The 23,156-nt window shown below is 45.9% G+C and overlaps 1 long non-coding RNA gene across 2 annotated transcripts; it reads right to left on the minus strand.

The window, feature by feature from the left end:
• Nucleotides 1–13,676: 13,676 nt before the first annotated feature.
• LOC118947728 (uncharacterized) lies at nucleotides 13,677–22,622 on the minus strand. Of its 2 annotated transcripts, XR_016496711.1 has the most exons (5): nucleotides 22,510–22,622; nucleotides 18,678–18,782; nucleotides 17,779–18,523; nucleotides 17,361–17,671; nucleotides 13,677–13,758 (listed from the first exon to the last, which is right to left on the minus strand). It is a non-coding gene; the product is annotated as an uncharacterized LOC118947728 (long non-coding RNA). The 2 variants fall into 2 exon arrangements; XR_005052129.2 differs by lacking the exons at nucleotides 13,677–13,758; nucleotides 17,361–17,671; nucleotides 17,779–18,523; nucleotides 18,678–18,782 and adding an exon at nucleotides 22,051–22,091 and having other exon boundaries at nucleotides 22,510–22,614.
• Nucleotides 22,623–23,156: the final 534 nt, after the last annotated feature.

Below are 23,156 nucleotides of genomic sequence, written 5' to 3' on the forward strand. Positions count from 1 at the left end.
TTCATTGTTAGGCGCCCGGGATAAACCTCCAGTATAAAGGATAAACCTCTAGTAGTTGGCAAACTCTAAAAATCACTGCACCTCTTTTACCGTGGTGGGAGTCAGCTAATTAGGCACGGCTGCAACCCATACGGCATGACGAGGTACTCATAATGCCCTGAGGTGGTACTAAATGCCGTCTTACGCTCGTCTCCCTTCCGAATACGCACCAGATTGTACGCACTCCTGAGATCCAGTTTATTGAAGAAGCGAGCCCTGTGCATTGACTCAATCGCCATAGCAATAAGAGGTAGGGGGTAACTATACCTCACAGGCACAAACCTCCATCCTTCTTCTTCACAAAAAAGAAACTCGAGGAGACAGGTGAAATGGAGGGCTGAATGTACCCCTGACGCAGGGATTCGGAGACATATGTCTCCATAGCCACCGTCTCCGCTTGCGACAGGGGATACACGTGACTCCTGGGAAGTGCAGCGTCTACTAGGAGATCTATTGCACAATCCCCCCGTCGATGGGGTGGTAATTGAGTCGCCTTCTTTTTACAGAAGACGAGAGCCAAATCGGCATATTCTGGGGGAATGCGCACGGTGGAGACCTGGTCTGGATTTTCCACCGTAGTAGCACCAACGGAAACCCCTAAACACCTACATGAGTACTCTCGCGACCACCCCGTGAGAGCCCTCTGTGGCCAAGAAACAGTGGGGTTATGACAAGCTAACCAGGGTAGGCCAAGCACCACGGAATACGCAGGAGAATCAATAAGAAAAATACTCATCTTTTCCCTGTGACCCCCCTGCGTTACCATACTCAAAGGAGCGGTTGCCTCCCTGATAAACCCTGACCCTAATGGTTGACTATCTAAGGCATGAACGGGGAAAGGCATATGCACAGGAACAATGGGGATCCCTAAACTATGAGCTAATCCTTTATTACTGAAATTCCCAGCCGCGCCTGAATCTACTAGCACCTTATGCTGGGAACACAGGGAAATTTCAGGAAAAGTAACAGAGACAAACATATGTGCAACAGAGGGCTCTGGATGAGAATGGTGCCTACTCACCTGGGGTGACGCCAGAGTGCCCTGTCTGCTACCTCGATTCCCAGAGGAACCAACCCGGCACCGACCAGCAGTGTGACCTCTGCGGCCACATATGGTGCACGAGAGGGAACCCCCTCCGGTCTCCCTGTGCACCGCACCTCCCAGCTCCATGGGTATCGGAGAGGGTGTGCGGGAGGATGGAACAACCAGACCCCGATCTGGACGTCCGCGAGTAGCCAGCAGGTTGTCCAGCCGGATGGACAGGTCCACCAGCTGGTCGAAGGTGCGGGTGGTGTCTCTGCAGACCAGCTCCCGACGGACGTCCTCACATAGACTACAGCGGTAATTGTCGATCAGGGCCCTGTTGCTCCATCCAGCGCCGGCAGCCAGGGTCCTAGACTCCAGCTCAAACTTCTGTGCGCTCCTCATCTCCTGCCTCAGATGGTAGAGGCGCTCACCCGCCGCTCTGCCCTCGGGTGGGTGGTCGAATACTGTCCGGAAACAGCGGGTGAACTCCTCAAAATCGTCCAACTTCGCATCTCCCCCTCCACACACAGCGCTGGCCCACTGCAGGGCTTTCCCGGTGAGGCACGAAACGAGGGCGAAACTCTTCTCACGGTCCGATGGAGCTGGGTGGACCGTGGCCAGGTACATGCTTAGTTTTAGGAGGAAACCCTGGCATCCGGCAGCATCTCCGTCATATCCTTGTGGTATGGATAGATGGATCCTGCTAGGTTCAGGTGGGAAAGGGGTGTTCAGGGTAGACCCCGGTTGTCCTGGTAGAGGCGCTGGAAAAACTCCCTGTGTCTCCCAGCGGTCCATATTCTGGACAACGCGATCCATGGCTGCGCTCAGTTTGGAAATCATCGCCATATGTTCCATGACGCGCTCCTCCACCTCCACGGCTGGGGTACCTTCTCCTGCTGACTTCATTTTGGTCGGAGATTCTATCACAGTCGTGTTTATAGGTGGCAGGGAAGTCAGGCGCAGGATAATTAAAACTTAAAACAACTCCAAAACCATGAAATACAATGAAACAAAGTGGGTACGAGGACCCGTCGCGCACCAAATACAAAACACGAATACTGAACATAAAACAATCTCTGACAAAGACATGAGGGAAAACAGACGGTTAAATACACAACAGGTAATGAATGGGATTGAAACCAGGTGTATAGTAAGACAAGATAAAACCAATGGAAAATGAAAAATGGATCAATGATGGCTAGAAGACCGGTGACGTCGACCGCCGAGCACCGCCCGAACAAGGAGAGGCTTCGACTTCCGCAGATGTTGTGACACCCACAGGGTGGGCTTTTTCATACATGCAGGATTTTCTTTCCCAATGTACCTCTAAATGTATTCTGCTCAACCAGTATCTCCGTCTCAGACAGATGACAACAAATCCCCAGCCGTGATGCTATCCTGACTGAAGCAGTAGGGTATGTGTCAACACAAATATTGATAATATCTCTCTGACTGGAATAAGGTTCTCATTGGCAAGGCTTTTCTTCGTCAAAGAGAGACATCCATACAACGGTAAAAGAGCACCCGGATCCCACTTTCTCTCACATTTGACACCGTTCAGAGGTAAATCAGGCACTCCTGAGATAAACAGTTCATAGGATGCCTGCCCTGTGCCTGAGCAGAAAGATGAAACTGACTCTGAAAGCCCCACCAGCTCTACCCAGTACTGCTTTATCTGCTCTGTCGGAATGCGGGAGACACTGTCAAAGGAGATGAGGATATCAAAACACAATGCTACACTCCAAAGTGCTGCCGTGGCGCTTTCCTGAGCTGAACAAACTAGCTGTAAAACCTCTCGCTTTCACTGGCTTCTAGATCAGAGCGCTTGCGTCATTGCTATTTTACAAGAGAATGAGAAATCGACTGAAGGGAAACAGTCAACCATGTTTCTTGTTTGAGAAATTTGACTTCATCTTGCCTCATTCTTAAAAAGCTAGGGATGAAAATGATCTATTACAATAATAAAAAGCTACAAAAAACGAATGCACAATTCTGTATTTCATCACTTTCTACCTCTGTCAGACACACACACACAGACACACACACACACACAGGGAACAAGAGCAAAAAAGTGCGGTGATTCATCTACTGTCCTTAACACCATGACAGCTCCTGTCCTCTGAGGTCTGCTCAAACTCCTCCTCCCCCAGGTTTAATGGGACCAGCCATTATGACCCTCAGAGGTTTCCTCTGTGCTGTGGTTTCTGATTTTATGTCATGCCACAAAAACCCTTCATGCTTAGCTCTGCATTGACCCACAGTGAAATCCTCCAATCCCTCACACTCATAACTACAATGACCTGTTACTCTGTTCATGTCTGTGATCAGCCTGATCTCATAGACTAGACGTAACATAGTAAATGTAAATCCGGGACACTCAAATTAGTATAATATGTTATGTTTGGTATGGTTATATAAGACAAATGGTTATTTAAGGCAAAAACGAAAGTAGGGTGGTTGGTCAGGGTGGAGGGGTGGGCATACAGTATAACACGGATGTCTAACGATCCAAAGGTTATGATTTTGAATCTCATCACAGAGGACTTTAGCTAATTAGCAAACTTTCAACTACTTACTACTTTTTAGCTACTTTGTAACTACTTAGCTAACCCTTCCCCTAACTCTAACCTTAACCCTTTAACCTAACTCCTAAACTTAACTCTAACCTTAACCCTAACCCCTAGGCTAACTAACTTTAACCAGGTAACTTGTTTTTGATGGAAGAGGGAGGTGCAGATATGGGATAGATGGTAGAAGAGCAATGATAGACACTGCCATCGTTTTTCTGAAAAAAAGTGCCTGATTTTTATTTTTATTTTATTTCACCTTTATTTAACCAGGTCGGCTAGTTGAGAACAAGTTCTCGTTTACAACTGCGACCTGGCCAAGATAAAGCATAGCAGTGTGAACAGACAACAACACAGAGTTACACGTGGAGTAAACAATAAACAAGTCAATAACACAGTAGAAAAAAATAGTCTATATACATTGTGTGCAAAAGGCATGAGGAGGTAGGCGAATAATTACAATTTAGCAGATTAACACTGGAGTGATAAATGATCAGATGGTCATGTGCAGGTAGAGATACTGGTGTGCAAAAGAGAAGAAAAGTAAATAAATAAAAACGGTATGGGGAAGAGGTAGGTAAATTGGGTGGGCTATATACCGATGGACTATGTACAGCTGCAGTGATCGGTTAGCTGCTCAGATAGCAGATGTTTAAAGTTGGTGAGGGAGATAAAAGTCTCCAACTTCATAGATTTTTGCAATTCGTTCCAGTCACAGGCAGCAGAGAACTGGAAGAAAAGGCGGCCAAATGAGGTGTTGGCTTTAGGGATGATCAGTGAGATACACCTGCTGGAGAGCGTGCTACGGGTGGGTGTTGCCATCGTGACCAGTGAACTGAGATAAGGCGGAGCTTTACATAGCATGGACTTGTAGATGACCTGGAGCCAGTGGGTCTGGCGAAGATTATGTAGCGAGGGCCAGCCGACTAGAGCATACAGGTCGCAGTGGTGGGTGGTATAAGGTGCTTTAGTAACAAAACGGATGGCACTGTGATAAACTGCATCCAGTTTGCTGAGTAGAGTATTGGAAGCTATTTTGTAGATGACATCGCCGAAGTCGAGGATCGGTAGCACCCCCATAGAGACTGCCAGAGGACCGGACAACATGCCTTCCAATTTGACACACTGAACTCTGTCTGCAAAGTAGTTGGTGAACCAGGCAAGGCAGTCATTAGAAAAACCGAGGCTACTGAGTCTGCCGATAAGAATATGGTGACTGAAGGAGTCGAAAGCCTTGGCCTGGTCGATGAAGACGGCTGCACAGTACTGTCTTTTATCGATGGCGGTTATGATATCGTTTAGTACCTTGAGCGTGGCTGAGGTGCACCCGTGACCGGCTCGGAAACCAGATTGCACAGCGGAGAAGGTACGGTGGGATTCGAGATGGTCAGTGATCTGTTTGTTGACTTGGCTTTCAAAGACCTTAGATAGGCAGGGCAGAATGGATATAGGTCTGTAACAGTTTGGGTCCAGGGTGTCTCCCCCTTTGAAGAGGGGGATGACTGCGGCAGCTTTCCAATCCTTGGGGATCTCAGAACATCTGCTATCTGGATTTGGGTAAAGGAGAAGCTGGGAAGGCTTGGGCGAGTAGCTGCGGGGGGGGGGGGGGGGGGGGGGGGGTTGGAGTAGCCAGGAGGTTGGAGTAGCCAGGAGGAAGGCATGGCCAGCCGTTGAGAAATGCTTGTTGAAGTTTTCAATTATCATGGATTTATCGGTGGTGACCGTGGTACCTAGCCTCATTGCAGTGGGCATTGTGGAGGAGGTGCTCTTGTTCTCCATGGACTTTACAGTGTCCCGGAACTTTTTGGAGTTAGAGCAGGATGCTAATTTCTGCTTGAAAAAGCTAGCCTTTGCTTTCCTGACTGACTGCGTGTATTGGTTCCTGACTTCCCTGAACAGTTGCATATCGTGGGGACTATTCGATGCTATTGCAGTCCGCCACAGGATGTTTTTGTTCTGGTCGAGGGCAGTCAGGTCTGGAGTAAACCAAGGGCTATATCTGTTCTTAGTTCTGCATTTTTTGAACGGAGCATGCTTATCTAAGATGGTGAGGAAGTTACTTTTAAAGAATGACCAGGCATCCTCAACTGACAGGATGAGGTCAATATCCTTCCAGGATACCCGGGCCAGGTCGATTAGAAAGGCCTGCTCGCAGAAGTGTTTTAGGGAGCGTTTGACAGTGATGAGGGGTGGTCGTTTGACTGCGGACCCGTAGCGGATACAGGCAATGAGGCAGTGATCGCTGAGATCCTGATTGAAGACAGCGGAGGTGTATTTGGAGGGCCAGTTGGTCAGGATAACATCTATGAGGGTGCCCTTGTTTACAGATGCAGGGATGTACCTGGTGGGTTCCTTGATTATTTGTGTGAGATTGAGGGCATCTAGCTTAGATTGTAGGACTGCCGGGGTGTTAAGCATATCCCAGTTTAGGTCACCTAACAGAACAAACTCTGAAGCTAGATGTGGGGGCGATCAATTCACAAATGGTGTCCAGGGCACAGCTGGGAGCTGAGGGGGGTTGGTAGCAGGCGTCAACAGTGAGAGACTTATTTCTGGAGAGAGTAATTTTTAAAATTAGTAGTTTGAACTGTTTGGGTATGGACCTGGAAAGTATGACATTACTTTGCAGACTAACTCCTCCCCCTTTGGCAGTTCTATCTTGACGGAAAATGTTATAGTTGGGTATGGAAATCTCAGAATTTTTGGTGGCCTTCCTAAGCCAGGATTCAGACACGGCAAGGACATCAGGGTTGGCAGAGTGTGCTAAAGCAGTGAGTAAAACAAACTTAGGGAGGAGGCTTCTGATGTTGACATGCATGAAACCAATGCAATCACAGAAGTCAACAAATGAGGGTGCCTGGGGACATGCAGGGCCTGGGTTTACCTCCACATCACCCGTGGAACAAAGGAGGAGTAGTATGAGGGTGCGGCTAAAGGCTATCAAAACTGGTCGCCTAGAGAGTTGGGGACAAAGAATAAAAACACCACACCTTCCAAACCCCAGGAAAGTTACTCTGTCCTCTTCCACCCTAACTTTGAAAAAACTGTGGATACCCCTAAAACAATATTGCATTAACCCTCCACCATAGAAAATAACATGTAAAGAAAATAATCAAAGAAAGTTAGTTAGGATAGAGCCCTCCACACCAAACACTCAAACTCCAAAAAACTCCCAGCATGCATTGCAAGAGAGAGAGAGAGAGAGAGAGAGAGAGAGAGAGAGGTGGGGGAGAGGGAGAGATAGAGCGAAGATCGAAACAGCAGGTCCGTGACAAGGCATCTCGTCCGGAGAACACACATTTCTCTTCATGTGATACATGATGTTTGGCTGTGCTGTGCGAAGTGTTATCTTATGGGTTTGGTGATTGTTCTGTGTGAAGCCGTATTCTGCATTGCATCATGGAATGTGATGTGAAATCCCTGGGCCTATGGCTGTTGAAGATACTCCACTGCACTGCTGCTGTGAGCAGGAGTGGGAGAGAAGTCATGCTTTTATTATACTCTTGTTCTGTCACTCCTTCTCCTGCCTCTCCATCTCAAAGGCTGCCAAATATTTTGAAGAGTGGTTAAAGAGGTGGCTGTGTGTACACACACTCAGACTCCAACTCTATGTATAGGTTTGTCTTATTCCAGAATACACCCATAATTGTGATCAACACAGTATGGTTCTATGTTTTCCACTCTGTGATTAAAAGTAGTTCTCAGAGTAGAGCTATTTTGAATTGACCAAAGCCCTTCTCCCCCGATTGCTCAGTTTAGCCTGGTGGCCAGCTCTAGGAAGAGTCTTGGTGGTTCCAAACTTCTTCCGTTTAAGAATGATGGAGGCCACTGTGTCCTTGGGGACCTTCAATATTGCAGAAATGTTTTGGTACCCTTCACCAGATCTGTGCCTTGACACAATCATGTCTCTGAGCTCTACGGACAATTCCTTTGACCTCATGGCTTGGTTTTTTGCTCTGACATACACTGTCAACTGTTGGACCTTATATTTTCAACAAAATGCTCCAAGATGACATAGCAGTCAGACGCCTTTTGTCCTCGTCTTGTCGTGTCCCGTGTATATACATATATATACATATATATTTACAACTTTCTTCCTTGTTATATATATATTTTTTTTCCATAAACTCATCTTCAAAACACTCTCCTGCAACCCGCCTCACCAATTTATATTTAAAAAAAAGAAAGTATTATTTACCTCAAATCTGTAATCCATAGAAGCTAACCAGAAGCCTGCCAGAAGCTAGCCAGAAGCTAGCCTGAAGCTAACCAGAAGATAGTTAGCTTCTTTACTGGCTAATCATTAGTATTCAGCTAACCACGGTTTGTGGTCATCAGTTATCCTTTAGCTCGAAAATCTATCGGCAGTTTTGTACGGCGCGGCTCGGACCGGAACATACCGGACCTATTTTTCTCTCCATGTCCCCGGATTTCAACCGCTAACTCTGGACATTTATACCTGGATCTCGCAGCTAGCTAGCTGCTATCCATGTGACTATCGGCTTACGTCGATTCCGGAGCAAACATCAATTATTCCGGAGCTAGCCAGCTGAAGAGTTCCATCAGTCACTCCTGGGCTACAATCACCTATCCGGACCCGTTTTACTGCCAACGTGGAGCCCCACCGGGCCATCACAACTGGAGTACTGACGTTATCTACCCAAGGGAGTTATCCGGCTGGCTCCTCCGTCGCGACGTTACCTGAACTTCCATCTGCGGTCCGCTAATCGTTAGCTGTCTTATCGGCTGCTATCTGAATAGACCTATCGGACAAAAAAAATGTATAATGTTTTTTTTTTCTTCTTGGGCTTCTATAACTATATCTATTTTTTTTTGCGAATTGGATTGATCCCCGCTACCACAAGGAACCCCACTAATCCTACTGACGGAAACGCACGAGGTGGCTAAAAACAGACCTCCATCCTATGCTAGCTTGCTACCGATGGCCCGGCTAGCTGTCTGAATCGCCGTGACCCCAACCAACCTCACTACTTTCTGGACCCTTTTGATCATTCGACTAAGCATGCCTCTCCTTAATGTCAATATGCCTTGTCCATTGCTGTTCTGGTTAGTGTTTATTGGCTTATTTCAATGTAGAGCCTCTAGTCCTGCTCACTATACCTTATCCAACCTATTAGTTCCACCACCCACACATGCGATGACATCTCCTGGTTTCAATGATGTTTCTAGAGACAATATCTCTCTCATCATCACTCAATACCTAGGTTTACCTCCACTGTATTCACATCCTACCATACCTTTGTCTGTACATTATACCTTGAAGCTATTTTATCGCCCCCAGAAACCTCCTTTTACTCTCTGTTCCAGACGTTCTAGACGACCAATTCTTATTGCTTTTAGCCATACCCTTATCCTACTCCTCCTCTGTTCCTCTGGCGATGTAGAGGTGAATCCAGGCCCTGCGGTGCCTAGCTCCACTCCTATTCCCCAGGCGCTCTCTTTTGATGACTTCTGTAACCGTAATAGCCTTGGTTTCATGCATGTTAACATTAGAAGCCTCCTCCCTAAGTTTGTTTTATTCACTGCTTTAGCACACTCTGCCAACCCGGATGTTCTAGCTGTGTCTGAATCCTGGCATAGGAAGACCACCAAAAATTCTGAAATTTTCATCCCAAACTACAACATTTTCAGACAAGATAGAACTGCAAAAGTGGGCGGTGTTGCAATCTACTGCAAAGATAGCCTGCAGAGTTCTGTCCTACTATCCAGGTCTGTACCCAAACAATTTGAACTTCTACTTTTAAAAATCCACCTCTCTAAAAACAAGTCTCTCACCGTTGCCGCCTGCTATAGACCACCCTCTGCCTCCAGCTGTGCTCTGGACACCATATGTGAACTGATTGCCCCCCATCTATCTTCAGAGCTCGTGCTGCTAGGCGACCTAAACTGGAACATGCTTAACACCCCAGCCATCCGACAATCTAAGCTTGATGCCCTCAATCTCACACAAATTATCAATGAACCTACCAGGTACCTCCCCAAAGCCTTAAACACGGGCACCCTCATAGATATCATCCTAACCAACTTGCCCTCTAAATACACCTCTGCTGTCTTCAACCAAGATCTCAGCGATCACTGCCTCATTGCCTGCATCCGTAATGGGTCAGCGGTCAAACGACCTCCAGTCATCACTGTCAAACGCTCCCTGAAACACTTCAGCGAGCAGGCCTTTCTAATCGACCTGGCCGGGGTATCCTGGAAGGATATTGATCTCATCCCGTCAGTAGAGGATGCCTGGTTATTTTTTTTAAATGCCTTCCTAACTATCTTAAATAAGCATGCCCCATTCAAGACATTTAGAACCAGGAACAGACCTGACTGCCCTTAACCAACACAAAAACATCCTATGGCGTTCTGCATTAGCATCGAACAGCCCCCGTGATATGCAGCTGTTCAGGGAAGCTAGAAACCATTAACACAGGCAGTTAGAAAAGCCAAGGCTAGCTTTTTTTATTTGTTTGAATTTTTACCCATTTTTCTCCCCAATTTCGTGGTATCCAATTGTTGTGGTAGCTACTATCTTGTCTCATCACTACAACTCCCGTACGGGCTTGGGAGAGACGAAGGTTGAAAGTCATGCGTCCTCCGATACACAACCCAACCAAGCCGCACTGCTTCTTATCACAGCGCGCATCCAACCCGGAAGCCAGCCGCACCAATGTGTCGGAGGAAACACCGTGAACCTGGCAACCTTGGTTAGCGCACACTGCGCCCGGCCCGCCACAGGAGTCGCTGGTGCACGATGAGACAAGGACATCCCTACCGACCAAGCCCTCCCTAACCCGGACGACGCTAGGCCAATTGTGCGTAGCCCCACGGACCTCCCGGTCGCGGCCGGTTACGACAGAGCCTGGACGCGAACCCAGGGACTCTGATGGCACAGCTGGCGCTGCAGTACAGCGCCCTTAACCGCTGCGCCACCCGGGAGGCCAAGGCTAGCTTTTTCAAGCAGAAATTTGCTTCCTGCAACACCAACTCAAAAAAGTTTTGGGACACTGTAAAGTCCATGGAGAACAAGAACACCTCCTGCCAGCTTGCCACTACACTGAAGATTGGAAACACTGTCACCACTGATAAATACACTATAATTGAGAATTTCAATAAGCATTTTTCTACGGCTGGCCATGCTTTCCACCTGGCTACTCCTACCCCGGTCAACAGCACTGCACCCCCCACAGCAACTCGCCCAAGCCTTCCCCATTTCTCCTTCTCCCAAATCCAGTCAGCTGATGTTCTGAAAGAGCTGCAAAATCTGGACCCCTACAAATCACCCGGGCTAGACAATCTGGACCCTTTCTTTCTAAAATCTATCTAATATCTAATATATCTGCCGAAATTGTTGCCACCCCTATTACTAGCCTGTTTAACCTCTCTTTCGTGTCGTCTGAGATTCCCAAAGATTGGAAAGCAGCTGCGGTCATCCCCCTCTTCAAAGGGGGGGACACTCTTGACCCAAACTACTACAGACCTATATCTATCCTACCCTATCCTACTCTGAGGTCTTCGAAAGCCAAGTCAACAAACAGATTACTGACCATTTCGAATCTCACCATACCTTCTCTGCTATGGTCATGGGTGCACCTCAGCCACGCTCAAGGTCCTAAACGATATCTTAACCGCCATCGATAAGAAACATTACTGTGCAGCCGTATTCATTGATCTGGCCAAGGCTTTCGACTCTGTCAATCACCACATCCTCATCGTCAGACTCGACAGCCTTGGTTTCTCAAATGATTGCCTCGCCTGGTTCACCAACTACTTCTCTGATAGAGTTCAGTGTGTCAAATCGGAGGGTCTGCTGTCCGGACCTCTGGCAGTCTCTATGGGGGTGCCACAGGGTTCAATTCTTGGACCGATTCTCTTCTCTGTATACATCAATGATGTCGCTCTTGCTGCTGGTGAGTCTCTGATCCACCTCTACGCAGACAACACCATTCTGTATACTTCTAGCCCTTCTTTGGACACTGTGTTAACAACCCTCCAGGCAAGCTTCAATGCCATACAACTCTCCTTCCGTGGCCTCCAATTGCTCTTAAATACAAGTAAAACTAAATGCATGCTCTTCAACCGATCGCTGCCTGCACCTGCCCGCCTGTCCAACATCACTACTCTGGACGGCTCTGACTTAGAATACGTGGACAACTACAAATACCTAGGTGTCTGGTTAGACTGTAAACTCTCCTTCCAGACCCACATCAAACATCTCCAATCCAAAGTTAAATCTAGAATTGGCTTCCTATTTCGCAACAAAGCATCCTTCACTCATGCTGCCAAACATACCCTTGTAAAACTGACCACCCTACCAATACTCGGCTTTGGCGATGTCATTTACAAAATAGCCTCCAATACCCTACTCAACAAATTGGATGCAGTCTATCACAGTGCAATCCGTTTTGTCACCAAAGCCCCATATACTACCCACCATTGCGACCTGTACGCTCTCGTTGGCTGGCCCTCGCTTCATACTCGTCGCCAAACCCACTGGCTCCATGTCATCTACAAGACCCTGCTAGGTAAAGTCCCCCCTTATCTCAGCTCGCTGGTCACCATAGCATCACCCACCTGTAGCACGCGCTCCAGCAGGTATATCTCTCTGGTCACCCCCAAAACCAATTCTTTCTTTGGCCGCCTCTCCTTCCAGTTCTCTGCTGCCAATGACTGGGACGAACTACAAAAATCTCTGAAACTGGAAACACTTATCTCCCTCACTAGCTTTCAGCACCAACTGTCAGAGCAGCTCACAGATTACTGCACCTGTACATAGCCCACCTATAATTTAGCCCAATCAACTACCTCTTTCCCTACTGTAATTATTTTATTTATTTATTTAGCTCCTTGGCACCCCATCATTTTTTACTTCTACTTTGCACATTCTTCCACTGCAAATCTACCATTCCAGTGTTTTACTTGCTATAATGTATTTACTTTGCCACCATGGCCTTTTTTTGCCTTTTACATCCCTTCTCTCACCTCATTTGCTCACATCGTATATAGACTTGTTTATACTGTATTACTGTTTGTTTTACTCCATGTGTAACCCTGTGTCGTTGTATGTGTCGAACTGCTTTGCTTTATCTTGGCCAAGTCGCAATTGTAAATGAGAACTTGTTCTCAACTTGCCTACCTGGTTAAATAAAGGTGAAATGAAAAAATATAGAAAAAAAATATAGAAAGCATCTCAGAGGGTTGATCTAGCTGCAGATAGCTAATTATCCTCTATGTGTTTTCCCTTGCTGCTAATAAGCTCTTACCAATCTAACTAAATTAATAGAGAACATCTGGTTATCTGACAGTCTATGCAGCAACTATTGTATTAGAGTCAAGCTCTGGTTATTTTATTTATTTTCCTAGACAAGTCAGTTCAGAACAAATTCTTATTTACAATGACAGCTTAGGAACAGTGGGTTAACTACCTTGTTCAGGAGCATAACAACATATTTGTTCAGGGATCTGACGCTAGCAACCTTTCGGTAACTGGCCCAATGCTCTAACCACAAGGCTACCTGACGCCCTATGTCCTGCCAACTCAAAAGCTGAACAATAAATGTGTAACCAAGGGGGAACTAGTGCATTTCTCTGAGAAAATCTGCTTCAGTATTATCAATCTTCCAAAACACTTGAAATTCTTGTAAAATCATTGGCATTTATTTGATCAAATAGACTTTGAAAGGGTAGACATGCAGAAATTCCTCTTGTCAAAAGTCTTGCTGTTACAAAAGTAGTTCTTTATGCAGCGTAACAGGTTACAGGTTCTTCTTGGTGAAGCGCCTGAATGGCTTCATCAGTGCTGAAAAGACCCTGACAATCAAGGATCGTTTTTTGACAGGCTGAGATATGGAGGGAGAAACCTCTCCAACTGGAGCTAGAAACACAAGAGAAATGGATGGGGTAAGAGAGAGAGAGAGATGCAGTGTAGTAACATTGAAAAATAACAGTGCTATGAGTTTGGTAGGCATACCTATGTTTCTAACACACACCTAAACAAAACTACAAGCTATAGCAGAGCTCTAAAACATCCTTACCTATGCAATGTCCATCAGTAGAGGGAATCTCAGTCTGGTCCTGGACTGAATGGCAGTCATTTTTGTTTCCTCTCTTGGAACGCTAACAGAAGAAAGGTAAAGAAAATGGTACAGAGAATAAATAAATAAATAAATGGAACACTTCTGAATCCAAGGCAACAATTTAGTGGTGAATAAAACATATTTATTTCATGTATTTGTCTTATCGTAGCCACATCAATAACATCAGCACCTAACTGGAACCAAAAACAAATGCTAACTCCCTGCTATACCTTGAAGTTGATCCTGAGTTTGGTCATTGAAAAGCAAAGGAAGCTCCTTCTTGCTTTCTGCTCAGCCCCCCTCTCTGTCTCAGCCTGGTCTGATGGGTTTGTTGCAGCAGAAGCTGGTCTTGACGCCTCCTTGTATCCCTGTACCAGCTGCTGGGTCAAGGACTTTACCAGGACTCGGTCAAATGCAGGGTCCTGGGAGGAAATAGCTGCTTGCAGGGTGTTATAAGAGCCAAACTCCTCCATGAGGTTTTTATGTACACCTCTGAACACCCTTTGGATGTTCAGGTTCTGGGAATAAGCCTGTGTCCTGGTGAATCTGGATGCAGCATAGAACTCAGACAGGACTTGTCTGATGAGTTGCTGAGATGTTTCTGTCAGATCTGCTGCCTGTTGGGAGGGTCTATCTAGGGCTGAGGGTCTGATCTCCGATAGCAACCTTATCACCAGTATGGTGACAAAACAGATGCCATCATCTTTGCTGGAGTCCATCAAGTACTGCAGTGGGAATGCAGTGGGAATGCTGATGTCCGGGGTGATTAAGAGCTCCCTCAGATGGCCAGAGCTGCTGGGGATACACACCTCATTCTCTTCAATGTCAATCCCATCTCCCTTTGGTACCAAAGTTGTTCGCTTGCTGGTGAAAGACGGAGTGGAGGATCGAAAAGAGGCTTTAGCACTCGGTGGTCGGCTGCTGTCAGTCATTGGACTGTTACGATGCTGGGGGTCATCTGTGTGTGCCATCATCTTTGTCTTTAGGTCACTTGAAGAAATCTCTGGCATTTTAGAGACCCTGGTGTCGATGCAGGAGCTCCTGACGATGGGGCAGGTCAGATCAAAAGGCACTTTGTCAGGGATGGGAGTGCCAGGGAGGTTGATCTCTAACTCACACTCTGACCTAGGACCATTTGAAGAGCTGGACAAGGAACTACGGCCATTTAAAGAAGTGGACAAAGATGAACATGTTCTAGGGATGTCTTGGCAGACTTGTTCACTGTCATCCTCACTTTTCTCAACCTCCTTCAGCATAGTTCCTACCATATCATTGATCTGAAGGAGCTCCCTGGAATCCTTCATTCGCCCGAAGTTTGAGACTTCACTCTGGATAGCAACCAGGATTTCCCCAAGGGTCGCTTTGGAAGAAGCCTTTTCTGTCCTTTCGGATCCGGATGGCTTCAGCCCTGTGAAGAAATCCTTAAGTGTGTTCTTCATACTGACGCAGATGGTCTTAGCTGTTGACCATAGCTTCTCCTCTGATATTTTAACACTCAATTCAGTATCATCCAGTTGGGAGCCCCCGTGGGAGCACTGCGAAACTCTCCCACTTCTTTCCAGTAGCACAGTGTCAGTGGACTCATTTTTCTGGAAAATAGTCGCCATTCCTTTGACAAAGGTTTCCACTAATCCAGAGGCTGTATTCTCAGAGGACATGGATTCTGAAAGGACATGGATCTCAGATGGTGAGCTAGATGATAAGCCAGCCTGCAGACTTTTCTGAAGACCAGTATGGCTGATCTGTGTGATAAAGGAATGACTGGATCTCATCAGCACTTTACTCACTGCCTCTTCTGCCTGAGTCTGAAAGTCATTGCTAGAGAGCTTCTTAATGCTCTGAATCAGACTAGTTGAGGACTCTGTGATTCTGACACTCTCTTCTGAGCTCAGTTGAGAATATTGAGTACTCACGCTCAAGTCTTCATTGGGTGAGGGTGACTGGGAAATAGAATAGTCATCAAGCTTTGATAGGACACCATCAACAAACCAACAAGCCTCAAGGGACTCATCAGATGAACTGACAACGGCCAAGGATTTACTCTCCACTTTTGATAACTGACTTGTAGATGGAAAAAACACTGCTAAGAACTTCTTGAGTACTGGTATCCAGATTGGAGAGACAGAGAGCTGGTATTGGTTGGCTCTCTCTGGGAACTCTACTAAGTTCGGTGCTGGGTAACTGGACCTCAACAGTTGAAACAGTTGCCTTTTCCAGGGTGTCTGAAGACTCCTTAAGAGAAGCATCCTTAGCCACACCTTCTTCTCGAGTGGATAGAGTTAAAAGGTCCCTCAGCTTTGCTCGTATACGGCCGTAGAGTGTGTGGGTTAGAGAGAAGGTTATCATCTGTGAAGATCCTGTTTTGTGGTCATTTACAGGAACTGGCCAATCAACTGCTTCACATGTGCCTTCAAATGATGCTATCGTCTCCATGCCTCCCACAAATGCCTTAACAATCACTGTGGCAGTGGAGGTTACAGATGTCAGGGCTGTGCAGCTGGTATTCAGGGGGGCTTCAGTAAGGCTAGGAGCAGCACTAGAAGGCCTAGAGGAAGGAGCCATGCCAGAAGAGCTGCTGACTTTCCTTGTAAGGATGGTGCTCACCGCCTTCAGGGCTTTAGACTGAAAGTCGGGGCTAGAGAGGGTCTGAATCTTTCTGGCCACCACACTGGTAGAGGACCCAGTCTCTTTGAGAAAGTGTGTGGTCCCTTCCTTCCCAGATGGACACTCAACATCAAGGTCACATTGAAGATTGGTCAGAAATTTAGACCCCAAGATTGTCATCTTCTTGGCCAGATCCAATAGGATGTTGAAGTCCTGTGCCATTTTGTCCATTGTGCCGACAATGGCATCCAGCACATCATCGGTCACAGGGTCCATGAAGGGCTCGATAAACCCTAACCACTCTGGCTCAGACGTTTGGCTCTGTAGCTCGGCCAGGATCTGCACCGAGGCTACCCGAATGACCTCCTTGCCTGCTGCTATGTCCTGACTGTCAATAGGGGGGCAACTCCCCGGGCTGGCCTCAATGGCCACTGAGAGGCCAGAGTTAAGCTGGTGTACCACCTCCCCCACGATAGCACAGCTCAACTCGGAGGAGGTGTGGTTGGAGTGACCCTCAACCAGGGATATCAGAAGGCTCTCTTCCGTTACCCCAAAAAGAGCCTTCAGAGGCTCCTCCATGAGGGGAGCCTCTCTAGTTGCAGGCAAGCTCTGCAATGAGGTCTGGGACCTTGAAGATAAACACACAATCACCACTTATGCCATGCAAATGTGACCAACTGTATCTAATCTGGGTCATTAGTGAGCCTGAAAACCAAATTAGAGCAATGATGGATTACTTCTCATACCACCGTAGTTCTAGAAGCCTAAAGCCAACTGACACGATTTTTTGCCTGATTTTTATGTTTGTACGACATCAGAATATGATTAATTCTGAAAGGCATGTACCTGATCTATTTATTCATAGATGACTTCATGGCTTACCCAGTTAAAAATGACTTTCACCTGGACCCACCCCCTCAGTGGCAACATTTCTGACCAGAACTTAAAACTACAAGGTGTGAATTCCAAGTTAATAATTTATGATAAGTATGGATCAGGTCTTGCAATTATTAAGTTGAAATATTGCTGTGAACATACCTCTTAGGCGAACAGCATGGTGATGAGGTTCTGCGAGTGGATTTTTGGCGGCATCCTGCACTGCCATTCCTCCTCCTCTCCTTAGTCCAGTAGTTCATCTCACTGATCAGCAGCCTTTTCTCTCTCTCATCCAGACTGCCTAAGGAATCCTCAGACCCTGTCAGAGAGCACTGGGATTCTGGGGAGGTTGCCCCACTCCTCAGGTTCACCCCCATGATACGAGCCAGCGCTGGTAGGAGAATGCGGAGGGCTGTCTGGGTCACGACTTTAACAATCTTCAGACACAGCATGGAGAGCTGCTCGAATGTGAGCTATGGCCAACAAACAGAGTAATGTTTTTGTCAATCAAGCAATTCCATGACACCATTCCCTATATAGCGCACAACTTTTGACCAGAACCTTATGTGGAGAGACTTACGTTATTTTTCATGCCATGCTGAATCACTCTCCATTGACTAGAGAAAAGAAAAGAAAGGAAACATATTTTACCTGCACACTGGTGTTGAGTTAGTGGAGTCACTAGATAGCCATGTCAGGGAAAATAAACATGTATTTAAGCTATTAGCAAGTACATGAGACATTTTGTTCTTGATATACAGGAAGAGTTAGGTGTGTGGTTACAGTAATGTTAGGGTTAGGTGTAGTGTTTGAAATCCCATTTGTGGTTAGAAGGTGCACTATGATTATAAATTCAGAGTTGTTGTATGTGAGGTTGGAAAAAGACATGGGACTTGCTCATCAGTTAGACTCCTCAGGAAGGAGAGGAGGATTGGGGCACAGCATGTCCCAATCTTGAGAGAAGGCATTAGAGTCCTTTGAGCCTCCTTCTCCAGCTGCTCAATGATAGATCCCCTTTCCCGGAAACCACACCCGGGTGTCTGAGAAGACTCTGGGAAAGCGCATAGAGAAATCTAAAGTTGAATCTGAACTTGATCCCTAATTTCCTTCACCTTTAGTGATTTGATTGCACTGGACAGGTAAAAGCACATCTCTCTGCAGGCCTCCACTATATTGCTTTCACCTATATAGATACTATCTTAGATTAGTGCTGATGAATTTGAACACAACCTGCACCCAACATGAAGTAATCTCGGACCTGCACCAATGCTGCTGTCCTCCTCCACGGAAGTCTTCTTGGCACAGCCACTGGACTTACGTTTAGCCTACATGACAACAGATTATAGGTCTCATAGCAGATCTAAGGTCAGTGTAGCGTCTCCTCCTAATGCTTTAAGGCTAGGATTTAGTGATAGTAAACTAATCCTAGATCTGTGCCTAAGTAAGCAGAGCATGTGTAAAGGACAGCATATTTCTTACCTTGCCTCCTGTCCTGTCTTTGCTGGTCTCATGTGTCTCTGTTTCATCCTTCATATTCTCCACAACCTTATTTTGGTCATCCTAGGGATCCTCCCATTTCACGCTCTGGTGGATAAATAAGAGGTCAATATCAGTCCTAGGTTGTGACTTTATGAAAAAACTTATTCGCTCCTATTTCAAACAAAATGGCAATAGTGGTCAGATTTCAGGCCATGGATCAAACCAGTGAGACCTATTGCTGTGTTAGTGACCTACTATATTGTTAGTAATTTCTCCTCTAAACTCAAAATAGGCAAATGAACCATACCTTGCTGTCATCTGACATGATGAGTAGCTTATTGTTGTAGGCTGTTTAGAGGAAATACTAATACCTCCTTTGAAAAAACGTCAGTGAACCATCGGCAGACAACTGAAGTGAATATGAACGTCCTTGAATTATGCCAAAGCATTGTTGAATACTCGATTCCGATTGGCTGAAGGCAGAGCATTCTTCAAAGATGTCATACACACATGATGTCACAATTAGGCCTAAGTCTAATGTCTATATGAATTGTCAATGTCATTAGAAAACAAATCAAAGCTTGTCAAAGTTCTGCCAAACGAAAATATGTCTAAGTGCACGTTTTTGCGTTTAATTTATGGTTTATCATGCATCGTCATTCATCACCATATACAAAAACGTAACTCGCTGCCATCCATTAGCTATAATTCTGAGGTTGTAAAGCTGCAAAACTAGGACGTGCAATAAATTATAACCACTTGCAGAATAATTTCAAATCAGACGTTCAAGGGGGATTGAACTATTTCAGCACTGTGGAGCTGTCCGCTGCATAGAGCTGACACGTTTCTTGGCATCAGGGGACCGTCCCATCTCCCCTCTGGGCAGCACCTGAGCAGGGCTCAGTTCTATGGATATCTCATGCGGATTTTCCTGCTAGCCTATGTATAACGATACTATAATTACATATAATATCATCTAAAACCTTCAGAGAGATCCCTTAAAACTGTAGTATAAATTCTTCACGGCTGTTATGGTAGCGAGGTTAATTTAGCGAGACATGGACAAATCCAACACATAGCGTTTCTACTGAGTCCTGCTTAGAGGTGGCTGACCATCATGTTGCTAGTTGTAATGACGCTTTTAAAACAAGAATAGTTATTTCTAATTGCTCTGGGAGCTAATTATTGCAGAGCCCAGCTACACATCCTGCTCGCTGGGCTCATTATGGACAGCCAATGAGCAGTTCAGGTGAAAAAGTCATCCAGATCTGATCCCTATAACATACATGATACTAGGATCCTGTAGCAACCTGCCGGCCTGCACAATCATCCATGGCATGAATGCTACACGCGCAATATGGTATGCTAACATCCCACAACAATTCCCCAATTGGAATTACTTGCCTAAACTTCCAATCATACTTATTTTCTAATATCAACCATAGTTTCTGCACTTAAGGCAGACTTGCCATTAGAACAAGATGGGATTAGGACAACTGTAAAGCTCATTAAACGTAGGCTAAAATGAACCTTACCTGGCTGTCAGCCATTATGTGTAGCCCGTTAATTAAGGCTCTGCGCCTCTGATACTGCAGCTGTTCTGATAGGCTACTGTAGCTGTTCTGTAACTGTTAAACTCGTCTAGTCGTATCCGTTGAAAACTGGTCAGTGAACCGTCCTCAAACACAATGAACTGATGTCAATATGGACATGAACCTTCACATAAAGATATCAAATACATGACGTCAGATATGCCTAGAGGTATTGTTGACTTGATCAGAATATATATCATAGTGTCACAGTACGTGCTGTTGACAGCCTACCCCGAAATCAAACAGGAACATGGATTTTGTGAAATCTGTTGTGAATGTATCGGGAATGTTTTTACAATTGTATAACTGCCTTCATTTTACTGGACCCCATGAAGAGTAACTGCTGCAGCTAAAGGGGATCCACAATAAATACAAATACAAACCCAATGCACCATGATAACACATGTATCAACTTGTTTTGACATATCACATGGGATCAGTTCCTGATTGTGAGATACTGTAAATCAACAGACCTTGAGAGGAGATAAAACATCATCTGTTGACCTATTTCACAGGTTTCTGGTGGTTTCTAAGCATTTTACATGTGTTGGGGAAGGAGGGTGGGATCTCTCCAGAGCATCTAATTACATCAATCATGTCTTGCTGTAACAGTATAACTTTAGACCGTCCCATCGCCCATACCCGGGCGCGAACCAGGGACCCTCTGCACACATCAACAACAGTCACCCTCGAAGCATCGTTACCCATCGCTCCACAAAAGCCCTCTGCAGACATCAACAACAGTCACCCACGAAGCGTCGTTACCCATCGCTCCACAAAAGCCGCGGCCCTTGCAGAGCAAGGGGAACCACACTACTTCAAGGTCTCAGAGCAAGTGACGTCACCGATTGAAACACTATTTAGCGCGAACCACCGCTAACTAAGCTAGCGTTTCACATCCGTTACATTGCCATGCATGTGATATGAGATAATGTTATGCACCACGTAAATATACATTGTAAATATACATTGCCTAAGGCTGCATCTAACAACAACATTGACGAATATGCTGATTCGGTGAGCGAGTTCATTAGAACGTGCGTTGAAGATGTCGTTCCCATAGCAACGATTAAAACATTCCCAAACCAGAAACCGTGGATTGATGGCAGCATTCGCGTGAAACTGAAAGCGCGAACCACTGCTTTTAATCAGGGCTAGGTGACCGGAAACATGACCGAATACAAACAGTGTAGCTATTCCCTCCGCAACGCAATCAAACAAGCTAAGCGTCAGTATAAAGACAAAGTAGAATCGCAATTCAACGGCTCAGACACAAGAGGTATGTGGCAGGGTCTACAGTCAATCACGGATTACAAAAAGAAAACCGGCCCAGTCACGGACCAGGATGTCTTGCTCCCAGGCAGACTAAATAACTTTTTTGCCCGCTTTGAGGACAATACAGTACCACTGACACGGCCCGCAACCAAAACATGCGGACTCTCCTTCACTGCAGCCGAGGTGAGTAAAACATTTAAACGTGTTAACCCTCGCAAGGCTGCAGGCCCAGACGGCATCCCCAGCCGCGCCCTCAGAGCATGCGCAGACCAGCTGGCTGGTGTGTTTACGGACATATTCAATCAATCCATATCCCAGTCTGCTGTTCCCACATGCTTCAAGAGGGCCACCATTGTTCCTGTTCCCAAGAAAGCTAAGGTAACTGAGCTAAACGACTACCGCCCCGTAGCACTCACTTCCGTTATTCTGCCCTTGAGTTGCGTTCCCATGCAAAACTAGACAGATAGCTAACAACTAAGTCTTCAATAAAACTCCCAAGGCGTGACTTTTCTTGAATGAATATATTGAAAACGTTTATGTTGTGAAACTGCAAAATACAGAAAAGAATATACTTTAGTATTCAATTCACACCGAAACACTGTAGCTGTACATTATACATTTGAAGTTGCATAAATACAAAGCACGCGCTAAGGTACCATGCATCTGGCATGATGCCAAACCATATAGCTAATTGTTACTCATATGGTAATTGGCTCCTTTCATTACTCTAATAATGTACAACCATTTATGTAGAATAACAAAGCACATTACACTAGGAACAGTAACAAAACTACAGTATTGTATATTTTACAATTCGTTTGCATGACGCACGAGCAAAGTAATACAGCTAACGACAACATGAAAGGCATTGCAATTTGTGAGTAAATGCAACCAACATTGATATGTAAGCAACTCTATCAATAACAATATTATAATCATTAGCTAAACGCTTGAATTGAACTTACAAACAAATATTTTCCAAGGCTGAAGCGTGACAAGAAATAACTACATTGAAAGACCTGCACCGTAGCGTTGTTTGTAGCTGCTTCTATGCGTGCAGAACAAATTCTCTCCTTCCTGTTTGCGTAGTCTTTCTAAGTACCAGAAACATCCACTAGGGGGCAAATAACACAATTGAACACAATGAAAATCCAATTGAACCATTGTAATAAAATAATCTGTTACCTTCTAACAGGATGGCAGCACATCCGTCATCATGAAGTGCTTTGAGAGACTAGTCAAGGACCATATCACCTCCACCCTACCTGACATCCTAGACCCACTCCAATTTGCTTACCGCCCAAATAGGACCACAGACGATGCAATCTCAACCACACTGCACACTGCCCTAACCCATCTGGACAAGAGGAATATGTGAGAATGCTGTTCATCGACTACAGCTCAGCATTTAACACCATAGTACCCTCCAAACTCGTCATCAAGCTCGAGACCCTGGGTCTCGACCCCGCCCTGTGCAACTGGGTACTGGACTTCCTGACGGGCCGCCCCCAGGTGGTGAGGGTAGGTAACAACATCTCCACCCTGCTGATCCTCAACACTGGGGCCCCACAAGGGTGTGTTCTGAGCCCTCTCCTGTACTCCCTGTTCACCC

Source organism: Oncorhynchus mykiss, chromosome 6 (assembly GCF_057628025.1).
Source record: "Oncorhynchus mykiss isolate SJ-2025 chromosome 6, ASM5762802v1, whole genome shotgun sequence".
NCBI lineage: Eukaryota > Metazoa > Chordata > Actinopteri > Salmoniformes > Salmonidae > Oncorhynchus > Oncorhynchus mykiss.